General features: G+C 40.0%; 1 protein-coding gene across 3 annotated transcripts in view; it reads right to left on the bottom strand.

Moving 5' to 3' along the window:
* The window catches only part of MGAT5 (alpha-1,6-mannosylglycoprotein 6-beta-N-acetylglucosaminyltransferase), a 337,061-nt gene that overhangs the window by 159,126 nt on the left and 152,306 nt on the right, over positions 1-25,629 (bottom strand). The gene's annotated exons all lie outside the window — the stretch shown is intronic.

The raw sequence follows: 25,629 nt of genomic DNA, 5'->3' as shown, positions 1-25,629 counted from the left end.
AGAAATGAATGCTGGCATAATCTTCCTATGGATAATACTTATAAGACAATGAAGAGAAGGAGAAGGGGCAGACAGTAGAAGGAATCTGATCATGAAAGTGAACTGTCCTGCACTGGATGAGATCCACATTTATATGGTTTTGCCCATGATGGGGTCTGTCTGGTGGTGGGAGGTGACAAGAACGTAAGCAAAAGGCTACAGGCTTAGAATTAAGTTTGGGCAATCAGGGCAGCTAGAAGTTGAGATAGGATAGTTCTAAAAAGAGGAAACCAAGGAAGAGGGGCCCTTAAATCTGCTTATAAACTACACTAAAATAGTGACCCCATCACTGAGCATTTATAGGAGACTCCATGGAAAGCTCAAAAGATTTTCAGAGATTGAGCTGCTGTGCCCTGCAGGGGAGACTGAATTCAAATCCTAACAATGCAGAGAGGTTTGGTTAACATTTCAGGTCTTCTGATGAAGCCCCAGAAAGTTCTCCCATCAACCATAGGACTTAATTCTTCCTAGGACTAGGACAAAAACTGAAAGACACACCCAACAAACTATAAAATCAAGTCTTGGTAAGTTCAAGGTGGTAAGTCAGTAATTTAACTACCAGCTAGAACAAAAATCAATACTTTTCAGAGGAAGATAACAGAATAGAGACACTCTACAATGTATAATTACCATGTCCAATATATAATAATTACACAGGTAGAAAGGAAAATGTGTACCAAAGTCAAGAAAAGTAATAAATAAAAATATAGCCAAGATGATAGAAATGTGGCAATTGACAAAGAAAACAAAGAAGCTATTACAAATATGACTAAAGATAAGGAAAGAGCACATTAAAAAAAGAAATTTCAGAACTGAAAATTTCATCATCTATAATGAAAAATTCACAGACTAGAATTAACTAAAGTTTGGAGATGCAAAAAAAGGATCAATGAATTTGAAAAAATGGAAATTATTGAAGACTGAGGAGAAAAATAAGCAAAGTGGGACAACATCATGTAGGCTAAACTCTGTTTAAATACATACCCAGAGGTAGAAAAGAGAGAAAATGAGGAAGAAAAATAAAGAAATAATGTTCAAACATTTTCCAAATGTGGTGGAAAATATTAACTTCAGATCCAGTATCTCAGTGAACCGACAGCAATACAAAGACAAAAACAATTAAATTTCTCAGCATCACACTGCTAAAAAGCCAAAGATAAAATGTTGAAAGCAGCCAGAGAAAAATGAGACACATTACATATACAAAGACAGAAATGTCACCTGACTTCTTATCAGAAAAAGATGAAGGCTAGAAAACAAAGAAACAGTATTTTTGGTGTTCAAAGAAAACTACGCCCAACCTAGAATATTCAACCACCATTCTGTATCTTTGTCCTTGAAAAATGCTGGCCCCCTAAAAAGCCATTTTCAGATAAGTAAATGAGAGAATTCACTGCCAGCAAGCAGTCCTACGTGGCTAGAAATAAAAAAAGTTCTCCACTCTGTAAGGGAAATACCTTCCAACAGAAATTTAGAACTGGAGAAACAATGAAAAGTATCATAAATGTTAATATGGGGGTAAATATAAAAGACTATCATTTTTTTCCTCCCTTACTTTATCAACTGACTATCTAATGTGAAAGTCAACTGGGTGTAGTGAGGTTTAAAATATTTATAGATGTCAATTATTTAACAACAATACAAAGGATACAGGATTAATGAAATTAAGTGTAAAATTTGAAATGATATCCCAAGGTAGACTGTGATAAATTGAAAAAGTGTATTGAAATCTCTAGAACAGGGGACAGCAAGCTACAGCTCAGAGGCCCTATCTGGCCCACTGCTTATTTTTGTATAAGCCTTATTGAAAGAAAACCATGCTGTTCATTTATGCATCGTCTACGGCCCCTTCTCCAGAAGAAGATGATGCTATAACTGCAGCATCGCCTTATGCAAAAAGTTTATCAACTTTTCCTATAGAGTCCTTTGGTCAGTCTTACTATTGACAGATTTTTTTTTTTTTTTTTTTAATCTGGGGATTTGGAGTAGTGATGATTTACTTCCATCCAAATCTGTTTAATTCAAGGCAAAGGGCCTCAGTTTCTATAGAACATCTACATCCCCAGGTCAGAGGCAACATCCACCAACACAAGAGTGTCACTCTGCCATCATGGGCTCTGGTCTGTATTTGTGGGTTCTAGCAGATTCTTTCTTACCCTCGCTTCTTGGCTACTGGCCTGTGGATTTCAAGCTCCAGCGTCAGACACAGAGATTTACAGAAACTGTGAAACCAGCTCTCGCTACTGGGTAAGGTCAAAGTTCTTTAATGAATCCCCTAATATACACAATGATGTGTGCGTGTAGGTGCATACCCACCCCCAACATGCATCCCTTCCAAGTGTTCTACCTCTCTGATTTAATCCTGACTCAGAGACAAATTAACAAAACCAAAGGTGGTTCCTTGAAAAGATGAATAGAGTATACAACCCCTAGCAAGAGTGATCATGAAAATCAGAGACTATATGAGAGCAATATTAGCAATTAAAAGAGGGATGTTAATACAAGTCCGACAGATGTTAAAAGAATAAGAGAAAATTATGAACAGCTTATGGGAATATAGACTACTACTTAGAAGAAATGATGGGCTTGTGTATTTCTGGCAGCATTAGTCCAAACTGGAAATGACTCACATGTCCATTATCAGGAAAATGGATAAATCAATTATGTTATATTCACCAAGCAGAATACTATTCTGTGATTTAAAAAAAAACCAACATGACCATGGCTGAATTTCAAAAATACTATGCTGAAAGAAGCCAGACACAACAAAATGTTTGTACCATGCGATTTCATTTTTATGAAGCTCCAGAACAGGCAAGATTAATCTACGGTGATAGAAATCCGAACAAGGATTGCCTATGGGAGGATGGGGACTGAAGAGAAGGAGGCATGAGGGAACATTCTGGGGTGATGAATATGTTCGGTATCTTGCCTGCAGTGCTTGCTGGTTTATGGATGTATGCATTTATCAAAACTCATCAAATGGTACACTTAAGATCTGTGCCTTGCATTATACGTAATTTTGCTATCATATAAAAATTGAGCTAAGTTGCTTTAAAAATGTATGCTTTCTCTGTGATTGAGGAATACAGATGAAGGAACATTATTTTTCTTTGCTAATCTTCATTTATTAACCCTTTGCCAACCACTTTCCGAAGGAGGAAAGGCTTATTCTCCAATATACATCTGAGGCACCTCAAATAATAGTACCTTCGCTGCCATATTACCTGCTTCACTGTGGGGTGGCTGTGCTGGAGTCTCCCTCAGTATACACCAGTTACAAAAGCACAGAGAGAAAGGACATTTAGTCTTTATTCTGGAAACTGTCATCTCAGAGTTAAGTGTAATCTGTTGGTAAAGTGTTTTTCTCAATTATGGACTGCATCTAGGTGTCCCTTATTTGGAGTGGGCTAGTTAATGGAGTATTTATAGTGCTGGGCCTGAAGCTGAACAGGAGTTTAAATGACAGCCTTTGATCTAAAATGCAGCTTCATGTGTGGAGAAAGAGTCAGAAGTCCTGGGACATGATCACCCGAAAGACACTTAGAGAGGCAAGGCTGTGATTTCACTCCTCCCTGTCTGTAGCCTTATCTAGAAATCACTTGACTTCCATTTGTAAAATGCAACCCTGATTTCTCAGCCTGTCTGTAGTATATGGCTTTCTTCCTTTCAAACTAAGCTCCTGAATAAGTACTGACAAGGGAAGACAGTCTAAGCGAGGGAAATAGGAGTAATTAGGAATTTTTCATTTTTCAGCAATCATACAGAGGTTAACCAAAGGGTCAGGAAATAGTTTCCTGCAAAAGTCACAGTGAACAACCAATACTGTGAGGAATTAATCTCACTTTACTTCCATTCTATTCACTAGAACACAGATGCTCAATTAAAAGTAACTTCTGCTTCATAACTGCAGATCAAATGGTAATCGTTATATATCACATCACCAAGACAAAGGATAAGAACTGTATAACATTTGAACAGATGCAGAAAAAGCATTTGATAAAGTACAACATCCATTCATAATAAAAACCCTCAACAAAGTAGGAAATGTATCTCAACATAAAAAAGGCCATACATGAAAAACCCACTGCTAACATAATTTCCAATGGTGAAAAACCAAGTTTTTCCCTAAAGATCAGGAAAAAGACAATGATTTCCACTATCACCACTTTTATTCAACAGAGTAGTGAAGTCCTAGCCACAGCAATCAGACAATAAAAAGGAATAAAAGGCAACCAAACTGGCAAGAAGATCCTATATAAAAAAAAAACCCTGAAGACCACACCAAAAACTACTAGACTGGGAGCATCTGGGTGGTATAATTGTTTAGGTGTCTGACTGGTTTTGGCTCAGGTCACGATGTTGGGGTCCTGAGACCGAGCCCCACTTTGGGCTCCTCACTCAGCGCAGAGTCTGCTTAGGATTCTCTATCCCTCTTCCTCCGCCCCTCCCCCACTTCTGAAACAAATAAATAAAACAAAAACAAAAAAACTCTAGTAGAACCAATCAATGAATTTGGTAGGGTTGTGATACAAAATCCATGTACAGAAATTCCCTGCATTTGTATACATTAACAATGAAGTATCAGAAAAAGAAGTTAAGAAAACAATCCCACTTACAATTCCACCAAAAAGAATAAAATTACCTTAAACTTAACCAAGAAGGAGAAAGACCTGTACTCTGAAAACTACAAAACACTGAAGAAAGAAATTGAAGATAACCCAAACAAATGGAAAAATATTCCATGCTCATGAATTGGAAGAACAAATACTGTTAAGATGTCCATACTACCGAAAGATACCCACAGATTTAATGCAATCCCTATCAAAACACCAAAAGTACTTTTCACATAACTACAACAAATAATCCTAAGGTTTGTATGGAACCAAACAAGACCCAAATAGCCAAAGCAATCTCAAAAAAGGAGAAGTATCACAATCGCAGATCTCAAGATACACTACACAGAGCTATAGTAATTAAAACAATACGGTACTGGCAAAAAACACACACAGATGGATGGGGCAGAATAGAGAGCTGAGCAATGAACCCACAATTATATGATCAATTAATCTATGACAAGGAAGCGAGGATGAAACTTGAACACTTTCTTAACCATCTACAAAAATAAACTCAAAATGGATTAAGGACCGTGAGACCTTAAAATCATAAAAATCCTCAAAGAGAACACAGAACACACACAGAAATTTCTCTGACATCAACCATAGCAATATTTTTCTAGATATGTCTCCTCAGGCAAGGGAAACAAAAACAAAAATAAACAATTGGGGCTACATCAAAATAAAAAGTTTTGCACAGTGAAGGAAACCATCATCATCAACAACAATAGAAAAAGACAATCTACTGAATGGAAGATATTTGCGAATGATATATCCCATAAGGGGTTAACCTTCAAAACATATAAAGAACTTACACAACAACACACAAAAAATTAATCCAATTGAAAAATGGGCAGAAGACATGAACAGACATTTCTCCAAAGACATCCAGATGGCCAACAGACATCTGAAAAGATGCTCAACATCACTCATCACCAGGGAAAGGCAAATCAAAAGCACAATGAGCTATCACTCACACTTGTCTGAATGGCTAGTTTCGGAAAGACAAGAAAAAAGTGTTTTGTGTATATATATATATAAAACATATATATATATATATATATACACATACACACACACAACATATGTAATACATGTTATATACATGGCACTATGCATATGTTACACTTAACACACACACTACTCAGCCATAAAAAAGAATGAAACCTTGCCAACTGCAACAACACAGATGGATCTAGAGAGTATGATGCTAAGTGAAATAAGTCAGTCAGGGAAAGAAAAATACCATATGATTTCACTTATACGTGGAATTTAAAACAAGACAAATGAACAAAGAACAAAAGAGACAAACCAAAAAAACACACTTGTAAGTAGAACAAACTGAAGGTTAGTTACCAAAGGGAAGAGAGATGGGAAGGAGTGGATGAAACAGGTGATGGGGAGTAAGAGAACACTTACAGTGATGAGCACTGTGTAATGGATGCAACTGTTGAATCACTGCACTGTACAATGGAAACTTACAGAGTGCTGTCTGTTTATACTAGAATTTTCTTTAAAAAATAATTTAAATGATAATAAGATATAAAAGTAAAAGCCAGGATTCCAGCAGCATAAAAAATAAAAGTCTCATTTCCCAGAATGAAACTCCCTAGAATCTCAAGAGTAAGACAGAATATTATTCAAGATAATAAAAATTTTATAAAATAATCACCAATGATTTCTGTAACTAACAACAACAATTGCATGATACCAAATGAGCAATATTCCCGAGTGCCATGAATGGCAAAAGGAAAGCCCAGGAGGAGTATGCAGAGAAGAGACAAGGTTTATGCGTTCCAGGGGGGAGTGCCTGCTGAATGAAAGGGACACGGCCCAAGGAAGTTTTTGGTCCCACAAAATGGGGTTAAAGAAAGAGAGGAAACTTGGAGAGGAAACTTTTTTTTTTTTTTTTAATGGAGCCTGTACATACCCAGTCTGAAATTCTTAATAAAAGATGAGAAGAGAAGGGATAAATACTAGATGTTTGTCTAGATATTATCTCAATGATAGATAAGAGATAGATAAGATAGATAGATAATTTCTACGAATTCCTTTAGCTTTTCCTCCTCTTTGGCTTGGCCCTACCACTATGTAATCGAAACAGAGTGTAAAGCTATCTTTATCAATACTTGTAGCTCATCAGGCTGAAATAAGATCCTGAGGCAGATGCACCCCATTTTAAAAATCAAATCAAATCAAAGAGCTATGGGAGTTTACATATAAATCTTGTTTCCATCTATTCAACTTAATCAAGGTCATGCAAGTAACTTTCAAAATCCAACCCTGCCTGCAGATCTAACTCAAACTCTCCCCTTTATGTGAAACTTTGCAAGAATACTTCAGATCAAATAGATACCCGCAGGCAGCCTGTGAACTTTGATAAAATTTTCAGTCTGTACGGCACCATCTAAAACCCTATCCTGTGTTCACTTTGTCCTCTAGTTGGAGTGTGTTTGTGTGTTCACATGAGCATGACTCAAAAACACTGCAAAGTCCTTAAGACTAAATTATGCAAGGTTAGTGGCCATGTATCAGTCTATTTTTGTATTCCCCAGAATAACAGAACAACAATGGCTCCAACCATTGATAAAGAGTTTTTGTGAATTAAAGATGATGATGGCAGTGCTGTTACCGGGGAAGGTCAAATATGACCCCCAAGGGAGAAGAAGAAATGACAAGCTCATGTTTTTCTGGGCAAGATGGAAAACTGCTGTCAAAAGGACCTGGGTAAAAGTATTATTCTCAAATGAGGACATTTCTCTTTCAGAGAAAAGAGGAAGAATCGTTTTTTAAATGTCAGTCTCATTCTATTCTTCTTCCGCCTTCCTCATTCAGAGGAAGCTCAAATTTTAACCTGTATTCACACTTGTTGCCTTGCAGGCATCTTGGCTTTTACACGTTACACCCAACTACCTCCATTTTCAGCCAGTGGTCCCTGTGAACCAAACACAAATAGCCCCCATCCACACATGAACACTCAACCAACCATGACCAGCTTCAAGGATAACCATTCCTTCCCTAGTCCTGTCCCAGATTTGGTTCTTTGGTGTACTTTTGGTAACATCTCATTGAAACACACTCCAAGGGACCATCCAGACTCGGCCATGGTCCTGAATTTATGTCACAATTAAAAGAGCTTCCAAGATCTGGAAACCCAGAAATTTATTTTGTTGATGTTATATTTTGATAAGCAAGGATTTGTAACAACAGAATTTGATTTGCATGATGTCCAGCTCCCTTATAAATAGCTCTGCAATTCTCTGAACTTTATTAGGGCTGGTGGAAAAAATATGGACAAGATTTACTGCAAATGGAAATAGTATTCTAATGCTACATTTCAATTATATTATTTATACAAAGAATTCAACATTAAAGACATACACATTTATACTCTAAAATAATAGCTTACATGAACTTAAACAATTCAGCTCAACAGAAAATGAGACTCAAGGACTTGATGGCTTTATTATAACCTAGGTTATTTTTTCTAAATCATTACTAGAAAAAATTTGCTAACCTTGCCTTTTTCCTGATAGGGGAAAAGCATTCAGTTCTTCCCTATTCAGTATGATGTCACCTGTAGGTTTTTTCTACGATATGCTGAGAATTTTTTTCATGAGTTAATGTTGAATTTTCTCACTTTTCTAAATCTATTAAAATGATACCTGATCTCTATCCTTTGTTACATTAATATAGTATATTAATAATTACTGAATGTTTAACCAACCTTGCATTCATGAGATAAATTTCAAATGATATATAAACCTTTTCATATGTTGCTGGATTTGGCATTTTTGGATTTTAAGAATTATTGTCTGTGTTCACAGGAGTCCATAATTTGTAGATAGATTTATTTGTGATGTCTTTGTCTAACAAGGTAATATTGGATTTGCAGAATGTGTTAATTCCCTCTTCCTCTAGTTAATGAAATAGTTTGTGAAGGACCGGTATTGTTTCCACTTTAAATATTTAAGAGAGTTCACAAATGAAGCCATGTAAGCCTGGATTTTTCTCTGTAGGGAGAGTTTTCAGTACTAATTCAATTTCATTATTTGTTATTGAGTTATTCAGTTTTGAATCAGTATGGATTACTTGTGACTTTCTAGTAATTTGTCCATCTCATCATAATTATCTCATTTGATGGCATAAACTTATTCATAGTATTCCCTTATAATCTTTTATGTTCCTGTGAGGTCATTAGTGATGTTCCCTTTTCATTCATTATTTTGGTAGCCTTTTCTCCTTTTCCACCAGTCTAGCTAATGGTTTGTCAATTTTCTTGATCTTTCCGAAAAAACAACTTTTAGTTGCACTGTTTTCCTCTATCGTTTTGATTTCTATTTCAAAGATTTCCACTCTATATTACTTCTTGAGTCCTACTTGCTTTAGTTTATTTTGTTCTTCCTTTTCTTATTTCTTAGTGTAGAGGCTTACTTTATCAATCAGAACCTTTCTTCTTTCCAATACAAATGTTCAAACTTATACATCACAATACGTGTTTTTGCTTGTTTTTTTAATAATTTTTTTTATTATGTTATGTTAGTCAATCTGTGTTTTAAACCCAACAATATTATAGTTATTTTTAAGAGAATCTTAAACAAGTTCAGGGAAGGAAAAACATACCAGATCTATGCATAATCTTTTATATTTATCCACATATTTACCTTCTCTGGGGCTTTTTATTTCTTTGTGTGGATTCAAGTTACCATCTGGTGTCATTTTCTTCTAGCATAAAAGAACTATCCTTTAGTTTCTCGTGTAAGGTGGATCTACTTCACAACAATCCGAGTCTTCATTTGTCTGAGCATGTTTTCCCCTTGCCTTCACTCTTGAAAGACAGTTTTGCTGGAAGTAGAATTTGCTGGGTTTTCTCTTTCAGCACTTTGTACAACACTAATTTCTAGTTACCATTGTTTCTGACGAGATGCGTTGTTTTCTCTTATTGCTTTCAAAATTTTCTCTTTGTCTTTCAACAGTTTGACTATGATGTGTTTATATGTGAATCTCCTTGTGTTTTACTACTCTGGGTTTAAGTGTTTTTGTCTTTATCAAATCTGTAGGCTTTCAGCCATTATTTTTTCAAATGATTTTTCTGCTCCCTTTTTTTTCTCTTTTCTTCTGCTGAGGTCCATAGTATATTAGTATGCTTGGACTCATGCTGGTCTCAGAGACTCTATTTTTCATCATTCTTTTTATACTCCATTCTTCAGATTGGATTATTTCTATTCATATTCTAGTCCACTTAATATTTCTTTTCACATTTCAAATACTGTCATGGATCCATTTCATGAATTTTTTCATTTCAATTTTTTCACTGTTGAACTCCTGAATTTTCACTGGGTTCTTTTTATACTTTGTCATGATTTTATAACTATTATGGTCATCATCATCATACCTTCCTTGAATTTTTAAAACACAGCTTCCTACAGTTCTTCTAAAAGGTGTTTTCAAGTCTTTGCTAACTTCAAGATCTCAGCCCACTGACAGACAGTGTCTAGTAACTGCTCCCACCCCCACCCCCCTCCCAGGGTATACAACACTTCCTGTTTCTTTGCAAGTCTCAGATTTTTGCTAAAATTAGGTATTTTGGATATATATTATAGCAGTTGTGATTTCTGATTCTTACTTCACTCCAAGAGTTGTTGATATTTTTTCATTTGTTTAGCAATTTACTTAGACTAAACCTGTGGAATGGGTTTCCTCCATGGTATTTGGCTACTGAGAGAGATGTATGTGCTCAAGTTTGTTTTTTAATTCTTGGTTTTTAAAATGTTTAAGCCTAGAATCTTAGGGATCACCCCTGTGTCTGCACAGCTTAGAAGTCAGCCAGTATTGGTCTGAGATTGGTTTGTCAGTAGCACATTCAATATTCAGCAATATTTAAGTCTATCCAGGCTTTTATTTTCTGCCTTGGCCACTTGTGTTTCCTTTGTATATGTACATAAGTTCAAAGTCATCTAAGGACGAGTAGACAGTGTAGGCCCTCACTTTCTCTTCTGCACAAATTTGTGAAGAGCTTACAAAAGATACTCAGGCCTGTCTTCTTTCCTAAATCTCCATACTAAGTATCTGGCTAGTCTTCTGGTTCACTGTTGCCCTAAACCAGAAAGCAACCTCAATCTAGCTAAGCCAGAGGTATTCCCATTTGTTTCCTAAGATCACTATCTATTACTGACTAGACATGGGATTTTGGTATTCTCCGCTCCAAATAAATGAATCTGCTGCCTTTCTCAGCTTTCCCTGCTCTGCTAGAAAGTACTCTGCTGAGCTGGGGTCAAGAGTAGCAGCAACTTCAAAGAAAAGGTCATCAACTAAACCACCCATGTTCTCACACTAAATTCATGAATTTTCCATGAGTGATCACTTCTCAACTTGGCCAGGCCCTTCATCAATTTCCAAAGTCCTGAGATGGTTGTCTTTGGCAAATCTGTCCAGTTTTATGATCATTTTTCCTGGAGAAGATCTGCCAAGCTATTTTCTCTATCATACTGGAAGTTCTGCCCCTAACCAACAATGTGCTTTCAGAAAGAACTACAAAACTATGTAATGTTAAACTATAATTTATTCATATTATGGGAAATGACCATTTTCACCTGTCCTCCTTTTTCAGGATTCTATAGACTTACAGTTTGAATGAGATTTTTGTTTTCTTTTCTTAACACAATAGCAAGTCTATTTTAGCAAGGCACAGTAAGTAATGGAAAAAAGAGGCTACGTGAACTAGATTACAACATGTAAAGAACAAGGTCAGCTGTATAGATTCTCTATTTTTGTCTGTCTTTCACATATGCTATAAAGAATAAGTGTTTTTTACTTTCAAGTATTAAAAATTAATTCCAAAAAGTGAAAAGGAGAAACAAAAGAGGAGCAAAAAGAAAGAGGAAGCAAAAGAACCTTCAATTCTAGTCATATAATGCAAAGGAAAAAAAAAAAAGAATGCCTAACCTTCTGCCAATTAAAATTTGATGCCAAGGATATTAAGAACAGGAAATCAGAAAAAGTGAATGAGCCAGCCACTCTCTCAGTAACAGACCAAGAAATTTAATATTTAGTGTTGACTTAGTACCCACAAATTCCAGAAATTGACTCCCAGATTCAGCTAGTTATACACAATAGTGGTGAAGTTTAAAGCTGGTTGATGATGTGTTTTTTTCTTTCTTTTTTTTTTTTTTAAACTTTCTTTTTGATATTATGTGTCCATCCAATTTACTGGAACACAGCCATGCAGAAAACGATAGCAACTCAAATACAATGGGTTCTGCCTACCACGCCACATGAAATTTAATGGATTTCGTCTGCTCCATACTTCCTTCTCCCTCTACCCCATCTCTTGGCCTAAATGGCAAAGATCACAGTATTTTTTCTGAAGAGTCAAAATTCAAATATGAACTAACATGTATGCTTGAAGCTGCCAAATATTATTACATGAACCACTCTTTGCCTCCAAAGGCAAAATTTCGCCTTGCTTTCTACCTCTTGAATAAAGTTGCAGTCATTTTGAGGTCTCATCACAAATCATAAACCCAGAGATTCCTGCTATTTGGAAGAAAGTTGTGAAGCTATCCAACTCACCGTGCTTATCCTTAAGCAGAACTTGGATGAAGACAGAGGAGTCTTTGTCATGTTACAGTTTCAGAGATTGAAATACCAACTGCAACTTGGTGTAACTCAAGCCTCTCGAAACCACTCCTGCTTGGGTATCAACACTGCCCCAACAGAGCTCCTGATGCTTCCCACAGAAACTCTGAACAGCCCTTTCCTTTTGCTCAAAGCCAGTGACATCACTGACAAGCCACAATCAAGCCCTCTCCTGTTGCTCTTGTAACACTTGGAGAGAATGCGTGTCATGTTCAAAATGGAATGAATAGCAGTCTTAAAATGATAAAAAAGCTATCTGCCAAAATTAAAACAGAGAAGAAAGAGAGAGAAGAAACTAGAAGGCCAGTTAGAGGGAAATCCATTCTCAACACCATGAAGATGTCTTTCCTATTACATTCTATCACACTGCCCTAATGTTTGAGAATTACTGAAAGAGGACCCCAGAATGACTGCATTTTCCTTGCCTGACTGAAGAAAGCCACGTAATTAATGTGGCTCTCTAGTCCACTGTCAGCCTCTAGCACAATCTGGCTCTATTATGACTGTATTCAACTTACAGTAACTTAACCATAATTTTAAGATTGTTCTGCCCATTCCAAGTCTCTAGTCATTCTTTTCTGGCATCTTCAAACCCCTTCAGAGCCACTAAATGTCAATTAATGTATGTGACTGACATGCATCCAAAACCATGTATCTGGTCCTGCCTTTTATAAAACCACAGTCCTCAGCATGCGGGACCACCAGGCCCTCTGACAGAACTTGACCTGTGCTGGGATAAACCTGGGACAAAAATCCTTCATTACACTATATTTTTTTAAAATTGTCTCTGAAGTATAATCTCATACCCTGAATATTGAATCCTAGTGGTTCTGAGGCAAAATCACCTAACAGCCCAATAAAATGCTCATGTTGAAACTCTAGGTTAAGACTTGGAAAGAGATGAAAATGGAAATGAAAACATGAACATGAAGACAATTACTTTACTGCCAGCATGGGGATCTTCCCACAGCTGGAAAGGCTGATGAAGCCATACAACAGGTGCACTGTCCTTAATTAATAACTGGGACAGTGCAGACCCCCTGCCATGAAAGAAGGCAGAGCACAATTTCCTCTCTTTCCTCTGTCTGTACATCACTCAGAGGCAAAAGAATTGAGACCACCACAAAAGGGGACAAGCCCTCTCTACTGAATAGGAAACACTGTGTGAAGCAATTCGAGTACTACTTCCTGCTAGATCCACCTAGCTGGACACTGAGACGTCCAGAGAACAAGCAGGTAGGAACCTGGGAGGGGAACCAAGGGATCAAGCTGCCTCCCAGAGCATGTGGCCCAGCGCTCCCACCTTCCCATTGTGCTTCCCACCTGTCATGCTGCTCTGTGTGAGAACAGACCACGAATGAGGACAGGAGGGGCTCTTGTGTCATTCTAGCAAAGCCATGGCCATGGCCCTGGGAGCTTCCATAGGTCAGTCAACTCTAACTTCAAAGTGCTTGGTCACTAGCACTACAGACCATTTTCTAGCTTGGCTTTTATTCAATTAAAGGAAGAGAGGGGAGGAAGAATGTAAAGACGAAGGGAAGGAGAAAGCAGGGGTAGATATGTAGGAGAAGAGGGAAAGGGGGAAAAGGAGCAAAGTACTTATTTATATAAACACCTGCAGGCTTGCATTATTTCCTTCCACACTTTCTATACTAGAATCACAGCATGAGTAGCCGTTCCAGTGCTTGGAACCAAGTGCCCACTGATAATGGATTCATTTGCAGTTTAATGAATCTACCAAACAATTTCAATCTGCATATTTTCCACTCAATGGATAGTAACACTTATTATTATATATGGGTTATAAAAACATGCAGGAGGGGCCAGGGTACACAGTGGTACCCAAAAGGAACTGTAAGTAAATGAGGATAGGTTACCTTTCATGTGTGAAGGTCTATTAAAGACCTACACTCACACTCACCCAGAGACAGGCCTGCTTCCTATTTTTAATGGTGATGACAGTGGATTTGCCCTGAGTCAGGAACATTATCTGGGAAGGCGGGGGTGGGGGCTGAGAAGGTGGGGGGAGGGGGCAGGGGAGGGAGTGGAGGCCTCTAACCTCTTTCATCTGAAAGCTATTTGGAGACCCTACCCTAAAAAATGGCCTTCTAGGTACCTACCAATTCTTATCAACTTAGGGAGCTGGCTCAACTACAGTGGCTTTTCAAAGAGCTGCAAGGGCAGGAAATCACATGGTTTGATAAAGATTCCCTGTATGTCATGGAAAGTCTATAGTATAACCACTGGTTACAAGAGTTACTCATGGAACATAGACCTTCAAATGGAAATTCAGCCACCAGCTATGGCCCAAGGCAAAGAGGAAGAAAACCCACTTCGTGATGTCTGGGAGCTGCGACTGGCCCAAGGTGAGGTGGAGGTGGTAAGGGGCAGTAAACCTGAATTCTATTAAAATCAGCAAAGTCTGAAGTTGAGAGAGAACCCAAATCCTCTTAATTTCAAAATTACAGAAACCAGAACCAAATGTATCCTGAAATTAAAGCTACCAATTAGTGCTGGTGATAGAAGGGAACCCTCCTGTTACTGGCTACCTCATGATGGACTGGAAAGAGCACACAATTGGGTCTCAGGTGTTCTACTTAAGGCCAGGAGCACCTCGAGCACGTGACGCTCCTCACTGCTCTTCTCTAAACAACCTGAGTACAACCTTCTAGTACTGCTTCCTGTTCTACCTTTCCAGCGGACACTCCAAGCCAAGGACACAGACCAACCTGAAAAGGGCTCATTAAATGAGGTGCTAGTTACCTGCCAACATGAAGGGAAGTTTCCATTTTACTCTTTCATGTTAAATGGGCCTGACACTTCCACAAATTAAAAATGTCAAACTCCAAACAAAAAACATGATGTAATCACAAATGTCAACCCAGCCTGGCCTGACTCAGCCTACCCTGTGAATGAATTTGAGAGGGAAACCTTCTAGATACACAGTCATGGAAGGTTCCAGAAGGACAAAACTCTATGACTGCTGAAACAAGGAAGACATGAAGCAATGCTTGCTGCTGCCTGAGTGACCACCAAATAATGAGCATGAGACGATTCTAGAAGGACCCAACTTTTATAATCTTCTAGGAAAAACTGACTACACAAGTAATCATAGCAGCTGCTATCACAATTAGCATAAAAATATCCTCATAGCAGCCAGTGAATGACCATAACTTGGCCTACAAAACTGCCCACCTTAGCTTGGATCCCTCGTGCCCTCACTGTACTGAAGCCACACTGGCCTCACTTTGAACTACGGACATACCAAGGAACTGAACCCTAGACTGTCTGTCACCGGGCTGGCCACTTCCTCTGTCTTCAGTGCCTTTCCCGGTAGTGGCTCCCTCAGCTCATTCAGATTTGGGCTCAAACTGCAGTCCCTCCTAAGCCCTCCCCAACCATGCAAAATGCACATTCAACCTGTCCGAGGTAATTTTCTCCTAACCTTGCTTTGTGCTTTTTATTGCTCTTATCACTACCTGACATTGTTCTCATATGCAAACCTGTTTGTCTACTGCCCGTCTCCCTAACTAGAATGTGTAAGCTCCCTTAAAGGATGTCCTTGTCCCCCTTCATTTTGCATAATGATCCCAGCAGCTCTAAGAGGTCCAATAAACTCTTACTGAGTTATGTAATTAATTTTCAGACTCCATGTACCTCCCCACATAATCATCAGTGATTGTTCTCGCTCTGCTTGATTCCACCGAGGGAAGTGTTCTCTGCTATGCTTTTTTTACCGCCACTGTAAAGTGCTAAAGAATTTGGTTTTGCTTTGCAGCTCAGTCCCTCCAGTATGTTCTTCTCTGCTGACAGCAGATGCCAAGGAGAGAAAAAGCCACAGAATCGACAAGCCAGTGGTGATCTGTTATGCTTGACCAGTCAGATGGCAAACATTTTCGGCAGGTGGGGCAACATCCCTTTTAATGCAAAACCAGCCCTGGAGCTACAGATCCAATGGGGGAACTACAGGAAGACTGGGAGATGTTTCAGAGGAACCATTTATATGGTCAGAGATCAGTACAAACCAAGGTAGAGCACGCAATCAGAGACGGGAAGGAATGCTGCTTTGCGTGTGAAGAGAACACAGGAAGGAAGAGGGCGGCCAAGGAAGAGGACGAAAAAACCACCAGCACCCAATTCATTGCACTGTGAAGTGGAATTGGTCTCTGTCACTTGCTTTCATCTCCCACAAAACCCCCTGCCACCAGTGAGGGGCTCTTACTAGGCAGCATCAGCAGAGAAAACAAGCACACACAGCTCCAGCCAGAAACGTTCAGGGAGTCAAAGTGGAGAACCCACCTCAGGGCAGCACCGGCTGAGAAAAAGCCAGTGGGGCCAGCTCCCCTCGACAGCACTTCGCGGGCTCCGAGTGTACACTCTCTAAAGAGAGGGTGGACAGTAGAGTAAGTGTATAGAATGATCAGACACTGGAGAGTCTGTCTCTAGTTCACAGAGCCTGCAGAGACCGGGACATTCTGAGAAGCAGCCCTGAGAAGAAGCCCTCCAGCAGGGGATGGGTACCTAGGACCACTCCTGGGGTTGGAGGAGGACTCACAGAGAAGAGTTATTAGAGCAAAAGGATATCCAGCAGAGAGAAAGGCACAGGGGGCCAAGTCCAGAGGTAACCAGGCATCGGTTTCAGAGCCCTCTCTTAGCAGACTCACACAGGACAAGGGTCATGACTCCTGGAAGGAGAGCACATGTGTGGCATACACTAGTTTATCTGCACAGTTTAGGCAGAGTGTGTCACTCTTACCAGGGAACCCTCCCAATATCCCACTTCCCAGATACCAGCCATAGGCCAACCACCTTGCCAGCAGGGCTTGCTAAGGACAGCAGTCTTGGGCCTACTGTCCACCCTGCCTGCACATAGAGCCATACACCACCCCGAACTCTGTCACATCTCTATACACTAACACACAGGGCACTGCTGTCAAGATGTCCTGCCTCACACAGTGCACATGAGAGTACGCAGGAAGCTGCAGCCGACAGCTTGAGGTCCAGGTCACACCAAAGGGCACTGTCATTGGCATGGACTCATGCAGACCCACAGAAGGGACAGGAGCGCACAGCAAGAGAAAGGCCGTCTCCACGAGCATGGAGCTGAGCAGTGATTCTCCTCCCAAAGTCAGAGAGGCAGAAGTAGGTCTACCCAGCAGAAGAGCAGCTGCATCAAGCAAAGACCATGCCACCGGCAACTGCCCAGCCAGGGGGCTCACACCAGCAGAAGCTCAGCCCTTGAGAATTTGGGATTCAGAAAGGGATGGAGGTGACAGCCCCACGAGTGGACATGGTGAAGCCAGAGGAAGATGCTGGGGTCCTACAGCCAAGTGAGATGAAGGATGACTGGTGGCTTCAACATACGAAGAGTCTCAAGCTAACCTCCGGCATCTGCCTGCTGGTGTTCGTTTTTAGACACGAATTTGTTTTTGCAAGGCTGTCAAAATAGCAACAAAGAGAGGTTTCAGCAGGTTAAGTCCCTTTTGTATATCTGGTATTTCTAGAAGGTGCGGGGAGTGGGGAAGGAGAGTGAAAAGGGAAGTGGGGTGGCTTTCGGGTAGCATGTGGCCACGAAGGAAATATTCTTGGAAACCAACTACTTGGGGACTTTAGGAAAGGGGAGGCTGACATGAGGATTTCACTCACGCTTATCATTCGAAGAAAGAGTACAGCCAATGTCCGCTTACTTATTAGTTTTTGCAGAAAGCATGACAATCCCACTTACTAGTTTTTATTCATGAGAATAAGGAACCATTCATTTTCAGGAGCCTTTGCAAATGCTTCTATGGCATTAAGCAACCCACAAACCTCTAGTTCAAGGGATGGTGACCTTTTTCTTAAAGGGTTAGATCATAAATATTCTAGATTTTAATGGTCTTTGTCACAAGTATCCAGCTCCTTCCACCACAGTGTGAAAGCAGCCACAGGCAAGGCTAACAAGCATGGCTTCATTCCAGTAAAACTTGACTTCCACAAATAGGCTGGGGGCTGGATCTTGGCCTATGGGTTGTCATTTGCTGGCCACTTGTCTGACTCGTATATAACCCTTTAAGAGGCAGAAACAGGTCTACGATGGTCATTGTGGCTTTTACCCAAAGTCATGTGGACCTGTCCAAAAAGAAATGCCTATCATGTGCCAGATAAAGCCTTTCTGTGCCTCTATCACCACACGAGACTGCTGATGCCACGTCAGGGAACCAATCACACAAAACCAACAAAAACCATGGAGGTCTTCCTTTCCAGACTATAGCAACAGGATTCAAACTTCAGTAAGTGGTCAAGAGAATTAAAAAAAAAAAAAAAAAGACAAGAACAGGATGTTCCAATAATATACAAGTCCATGCAACCAAGGGAAACCATCCACCACCTTCTCTGGTGATCACAGAAACATTCGTAAAGGAGCATTTTCTATTTATTATACCATCAAAGTTTTTTTTTTTTTTTTTTTTTTTTTTTTAGAGTGAACATCAAGTATTTAGAGAATGTAAAACAGGAATACTCATTTTAATGGTGAGAGTATAACTTGTAATGTCTATCAAGACTTAACATGCTTATACTAGAGACTTCAGGTCATCAATTGTAAAGGTTCACTCTCTGGAAACCCTGAATTGAAAAATGTTCTAGACCTAGACTAGCAGAAAAAGCAGAGAAGTGGCAATGAGGTCCCCTATTACAAATATTACAAGGCCCCCGTCTGCAGCTGTGCAGGAGAGTTTTCACAGCGACACTTCTGGTCCCCTGGGCCCTGAAGGATTCCTGAGGAAAGTAACCAGAGAGAGAGAAGACGAATGCAGACATCTGTGGTCTTCTGATGCCATCTTGGGTTTCCAGTGAGATGATGGCCCAGGAGCAGTCAACCCCCACCCATGGCCCACCACAGCTTTCCAGACAGATTCCCTCTCAAAAATGAAGCAACACCTGCAGGCTACCAGGCATTTGCAGAAACACGCTAACATAACAGAAATCAAAACACACTCATCAACAGAAAGAGAGGGAAATAAAACAACAAAACTTAAGGGAAATAGGAACAGTACAGAAAGCAAAAAGTGATGTGATGATACTGTCACCGTGGAAGAAATATCTGACAGAGAAGTCAAGAAATAGACAAATTCATAAAACCAGAACAAGAACAGGATGCTATTTACAAAAATAAACAAAGGAACCTTGAGAAAACAAGAGCTTCTGGAAATGAAGACGAAAGTAGAAGAATTATATTTGGTAGAGGGGCTGCCTATAAAGCTGTAGAAATCCTCCAGAAAACAGTGCAAAAATGAACAGAAGGGTAACAGGAGAGAAAAGTTAACCATGAAGAGAGGACAAATCATAATGTAAGTGCAAATTCCAATTTCTTTCTAAAAGGAAAAGTGGGGTAGGGGATTATGCAAGGACCATCAAATAAATAGTTTGAGAAAACTTTCCTCACAAGGAGGACTTAACCCAATGAAAGGAGTTCACAAAAGGGTCAGAATCAGGATGAAATATGGCCCACACCAGTTCAAGAAATGTCAGAACACAGGGGAGAAAGCCAATTCCACAAGCTCTCAGAAGGGCCACAGGTCATATTCAGGTATGAGAATATCCCTGGACTCCCCCAAAACACCACCAAAAACCAGAAGTCAAAGAAACAGGTAGAATTCTACATTCAACTAATTTTACATTCAGCCAATGTATCATTCAAGATATAGAAAAGATTTTTCCATTAACTAGACTTATTACAAATAACCAAGTCATTGAGTTGTATACTTGAAACTAAAATGAGGTTTTATGTCAATTATACTTTGATTTTTGAAAACAGTATTTTCCAACATTCAAGAAATTTAAAAAATGTCCTTACCTTGTATCCTCTCTCTGAGGAAACTACTAGAAGAGGAGATTCACCTGGATGAGGGGATAAAGCAACAAAGAGGAAGACAAGAATCCAGGCGATAGGAGAGCCCACTCAGGAAAAGAGAAAGGGTCTAGAAATAGGCAGCCTCAGGACAATGAACGGCAAGTACAGAAAGCCACCAGGTCAGATGGCGGCAGGACAGAAGGCTCTGGGAACAGACGCGTTTAATAAAAAATATATCTGATACACTCTGATCTGTTGGGCCATATGAAGAGGGGTTCTGATGGAAAAACTTGAGGCTGAATTTTGGTAAGGCCAAGCATGTTTGCCTCTTTTGCTCACGGATGTATTTTCCAGCACTCTGAAAGTGATCAGGAAATGTTTATTGTTCCAATTAATTAAAACTGAGAAATATAAGCAGTAAATTATTAACTCTGAGAGAAAACAAAAAGATGTATCAAAAAGGCAATTCAGCATCATGCCATTTAATTAGATGGCTAAGCAGTGTCTTTAGAGATAAGTGCTGACTCCTGATTTCACAGTAAGGACAGCAGGATATCAGGGTTCTGGAGGATGGGCGGGGAGGAAGTGTCTGAGGGAGAAAGGGTTGACAATGGTGCAGAATGGCCAAGTATGATGTAGATTTGTAGGTAGTGTCAGAAAGTTTAGTTCCCAACTTCCATTACAGAAAATCAGTAGAGAAGGCTGAAAACCATAAGGTAAGGAAAAGCAGGATAAACATGGTAATGAATAACATGAAAATATACATTAGAAGAAACAACTAAAAGGACTTAAAGGTATTTGCATTTGGGGAAGCTAAGTGACAGGGGGCCAGTACAAAGATATACAGGGCAGAGGACAGTGGCTGTTAAGAGCCCATGTTAGTTATTTGAGTTTTAAAATAATGTATCAGTCCTAATTGGATTAAAAAAAAATTAATCCTAAAAAAATGCTCATACCTTAGGCCTAGCTCTTCTACACCTAAGAACTTCTCCCAAGAGAATAATCAGAGATGCAGAGACTTACGTTCACTACTATGATCTTTGTAATAGGAAAAAATGGGATGAGGGATTTAAAAATAGGGATCTAGTTAATGAAATAAGACAGTATTATGTAGTTATTTTAAAAATAAAGCTTTTAAAGAATAAAAAAGACAGGAGAGCATCTTGGTTCTTTCCATAGTTTGGCGACCATGGCCATTGCTGCTATAAACATTGGGGTACAGATGGCCCTTCTTTTCACTACATCTGTATCCTTGGGGTAAATACCCAGGAGTGCAATTGCAAGGTCATAGGGAAGCTCTATTTTTAATTTCTTGAGGAATCTCCACACTGTTCTCCAAAGAGGCTGCACCAACTTGCATTCCCACCAACAGTGGAAGAGGGTTCCCCTTTCTCCACATCCTCTCCAACACATGTTGTTTCCTGTCTTGCTAATTTTGGCCATTCTAACTGGTGTAAGGTGATATCTCAATGTGGTTTTAATTTGAATCTCCCTGAGGGCTAATGATGATGAACATTTTTTCATGTGTCTGATAGCCATTTGTATGTCTTGACTGGAGAAGTGATGCCCTTCAACGGACGAATGGATAAGGAAGATGTGGTCCATATACACTATGGAGTATTATGCCTCCATCAGAAAAGATGAATACCCAACTTTTGTAGCAACATGGACCGGACTGGAAGAGATTATGCTGAGTGAAGTAAGTCAAGCAGAGAGAGTCAATTATCATATCGTTTCACTTATTTGTGGAGCATAACAAATATCATGGAGGACAAGGGGTGTTAGAGAGGAGAAGGGAGTTGGGGTAATTTGGAAGGGGAGGTAAATCACGAGAGACTATGGACTCTGAAAAACAATCTGAGGGGTTTGAAGTGGCGGGGGGTGGGAGGTTGGGGTACCAGGTGGTGGGTATTATAGAGGGCACGGATTTCATGGAGCACTGGGTGTGGTGAAAAAATAATGAATACTGTTTTTCTGAAAATAAATAAATTGAAAAAATTAAAAAAAAACATCAATAAATATTTGTTAATTGGCTGACCAAAAAAAAAAAAAAAAAAAAAAAAAAATGACAGGAGAGAATGCTCCCTTAAAAATCAGGATTTAAAAATTACACAGAGTATAACTGTTGTTTTTATGTGCTACATGCATAGAAAAAAGAGCAGAAAATAACCATATGTTAAGTCATGCGCTCTAGATAACAGGATTACAGTTCTTTTTTATTTCTTATTTATTCTTTTCTCTATTTTCTAAATTTCCTACAGTGACTTTACAGCAGTCTATCAAGCATTTGTATTGTCTTTCAAATTTTTAAAGCAGAAAAAAAAGAAAATTGGAAAACAATTCTTGGTATGTCTCTAGAGAAAATTATCTCATTTGGACTATTTAATGGTAAGAAGAAAATTAAATGGCGATGAATACATGGCAGCAAAAAGATGACCGAAAACATCAAATCTCACAAAACAAAGTATGCTTGGCACCTGAAACATTTGCAATCATATCCAAACCTCGAAAAAAGCCCTGGCTCTTATATTATTTTCTCTCCTGAGCTTAAACTATTCTCGTCTTTAAAACACCCCATGTGTTATCTTTCTGCGTGATGTTCAGTGAAATTCTATCGTTCCAGCTGTGGGCAGCATCTTTGAACGTGGACTTAAGGTTCAAGCCACCTGGGGTCTGAACCCTGGCTTAGGCTCTCACCGCCAGCTTGGGCAGATTTTCTACCATTCCCTACCCTTCCGTGCCTTGCTTTTAAATTGGGATGATTATTTTACAGGTCTGCTCTGAGAAAAGAAAAGTCATGTACTTCAAAATGATTATTTGTGCCTGGGACGTAAACCCATCAGTACATAGTAGCTATTTTTGGGGGTCTGCTTTGTAAACACAAACCTGCTCTGTTCAGCCATGGTCAGGAAGAGACACTGTACTCATCCATCCATGGACACCTTCTCTCAGACTCGACGTTGCCATGTGTGCCAGGTCTGAGAATGGGTAAGAAGAGATGGGTTTCAAAGACCAGCACCACAGTGACAAACTGGCTATTGTCATAGTTTACAGTTGCAACCTTTCCTAAGAAAGTGGCTGTTTCAAAGGGAATCGGACCAACTTGGAAAGGACATGTGAGCTCTCTTCTATAAAGAACAAACTAAGATTCAAGAGACACAAGAGGCATGTGGTAGTGAAGTAAGACACCACACCGTTGGCAGAGCTGTGTTAGCTGGACTGGTATTGACTGAGGTCAGTGTGTCACCTCTACGCAAGGATACCCAGGTCGTGATTTTCATTCTAATTTCCTATGACGCTTTAAGTCTTCTCGGTAGTGTCTTCAACAACTCTGCCTTTAGTTTCTACAGTCAAAATCTAGAGAACGGCAAGGTAGAAGGAGATTTCAAGGATGGGGAAGGTTGGCACCATTAAGGAACTGTCAATAAGATCGGAGTTGGTAAAAGGTTTCCTCCATACTTAAATGTGGCAAAGAATAAGAATAACAAGTTAGAATAAGCTTCCTGGTCATTCCTGGCAAAATTCTAGAGAAGATTATTAAACAGATGGCTTAACAGTACTTAGAATACCAACGAAACTAACAGTGTCCACAACTCCCTTCCTGCTCCTTTGTAAAAGGGCACTAGACCAGGAATGGGGAATGGGGAAAAGGCGAAATGTCCTGTGACATGACATCTTGACATCAACCCTTTTACGGTATCTTTGTGGGTAAGATGGGAAAGTGACAGGCTAAGTAGTTAGCTGTACCGGGTGAGCAATGATATTAAAACAGTGTTGATCTCTGGACCCATGTCAACTTGGAAGCTGTCTCTAGCACTGACTGAAAACCAAAATAGAAATACTGATGGCCCATTTGGAAGAAAAAACTAATAAATCAAAAGACAACAAAAACCTTCAAGGGTCAATGTCACATTCAAATATTTAGAAAAGAAGCAAAGTAATATTGAGTAGGAATTAAGGGAAAATTCCCCACTCTGGGAATATAAATAAAGCATGAGTTGCCAAGGAGGCAAAAGAGGAATGGTGACAGGGAGGTAACCGAGCCTAACACCAGTCCATACAGAAAACACTGGAAGGTGTAGTCCTGGAGTCACAGCTGTTGCATGCTGTGACTGCTGTGCCTTTGGGCTGCACACAACAAGCCCAGTGTGTAGGACCTGACGTGTTCTCGGGAAACGTGGCCCCTCCTTTCCTCCAAGCTCCAGATTACTCAGTTTCTGGAAGAATGAATGGAGTTCTGGCTTCCCATGTAAGTGGAGAGTATTGCAAACTGGAGCATGCTCAGAGGAGGGCAACTAGAGGAGAAGGGATCAGGACACTGCACGAGTAACGGCCTGCTGACCTGAGGGTGGTAAGGACATGTGGCAGCGAGACAAATACGCTGCAGGACTCATGACCCACGTCTGCAAAGGCGAGTAGGACCCACTCTGGAAGGCAAAGCAAAGACCAGCAAGCAAAACCACCAAACAGGAGCTGCCCTGAATCTAGGTGGTTAACTTTCACAGGACTCGAGCCCTACCAGGGCCTCTGGCCACAGGAGCGCAGGCTGGGCACTGCACTCCAGGGAACACCACTGGTTGGGAAAAAGGGCCGGCCAAATTTTCCTGTTTTAAATTATTTTCTATAAAGGGCAAGATAGTATTTTCAGCTTTGGGGGCCATAAGATCTCCGCCATGGCTTCCACAATGTCTCAGTTCTACAGCAGTAGCACCAAAACAGCCATGCAAGGCAGGAAAATGGGCAAGACAGTGTTTTATATCTGTCTTTACAAAATCAGGCTGTGGACCGGATTTGGCCCTCAGGCTGTACGTGGTCTCTTAGCCTGGAATATAGACTGTGATGTGAATGTGGCCCACGGAAGTGGGTAGCATCTAGAGTCGTTCAGACAGGCTAGAGGATTAAAGATTTTGGAAGACTGCTGTCTCTCACTTTGGAGGAAAGATTAAGCTGTCTTCATCTCTTTCACTTCTCAAAGTCCAGGAAAACCTGGCTATGAAAAAGGAACTAGAAAAACCAGATGCTCTCACAGTCAGGTATGACAGCAGCAGGCTTGGAACCCAGACCTTCTGAGTCCTAGTCCAACACTCCTTCACCAGAGCTCAAAGCTCCTAGCCTGGCACCCCTCAACTTGGTGGCTAGTGGACATTCTGAAATCTTCTAAGTTCCAGCTAGTCAATCACTAGCCAGTCGCCTATTTCTTAAAGACCTTCCTGCATGGAGGCCCATGTCTTTGCTGCCCTGGAGACACACAGAGAGAATCCAGTGGCCAGGGGGATCTGTGTGATTCTCTCCTTTGGAGACTAAAACAGTTGGCAGAGATCGAATGTCACCCACAGAAGGCCAGACCTTCACTCCATGACTCCACACGTCCAAGATTTCATCCTAAGTTATGGGGAGCAGAATAGGTGAGTCAAACAGCGAGAAAATGTAGATCCTGGATTCAGATATGCCATTATGATGGACTTATCCAAGTACCATCTTTCAGGACACATGAAGTTAAAATCA

The sequence above is a fragment of the Mustela putorius genome, unplaced genomic scaffold, assembly GCF_011764305.1.
Source record: "Mustela putorius furo isolate JIRA1106 unplaced genomic scaffold, ASM1176430v1.1 tig00003867_pilon_pilon_pilon, whole genome shotgun sequence".
NCBI classification, from domain to species: Eukaryota; Metazoa; Chordata; class Mammalia; order Carnivora; family Mustelidae; genus Mustela; species Mustela putorius.
The sequence above is the reverse complement of the archived record's forward strand: the minus strand, read 5'-3'. Positions and strand labels throughout refer to the sequence as shown.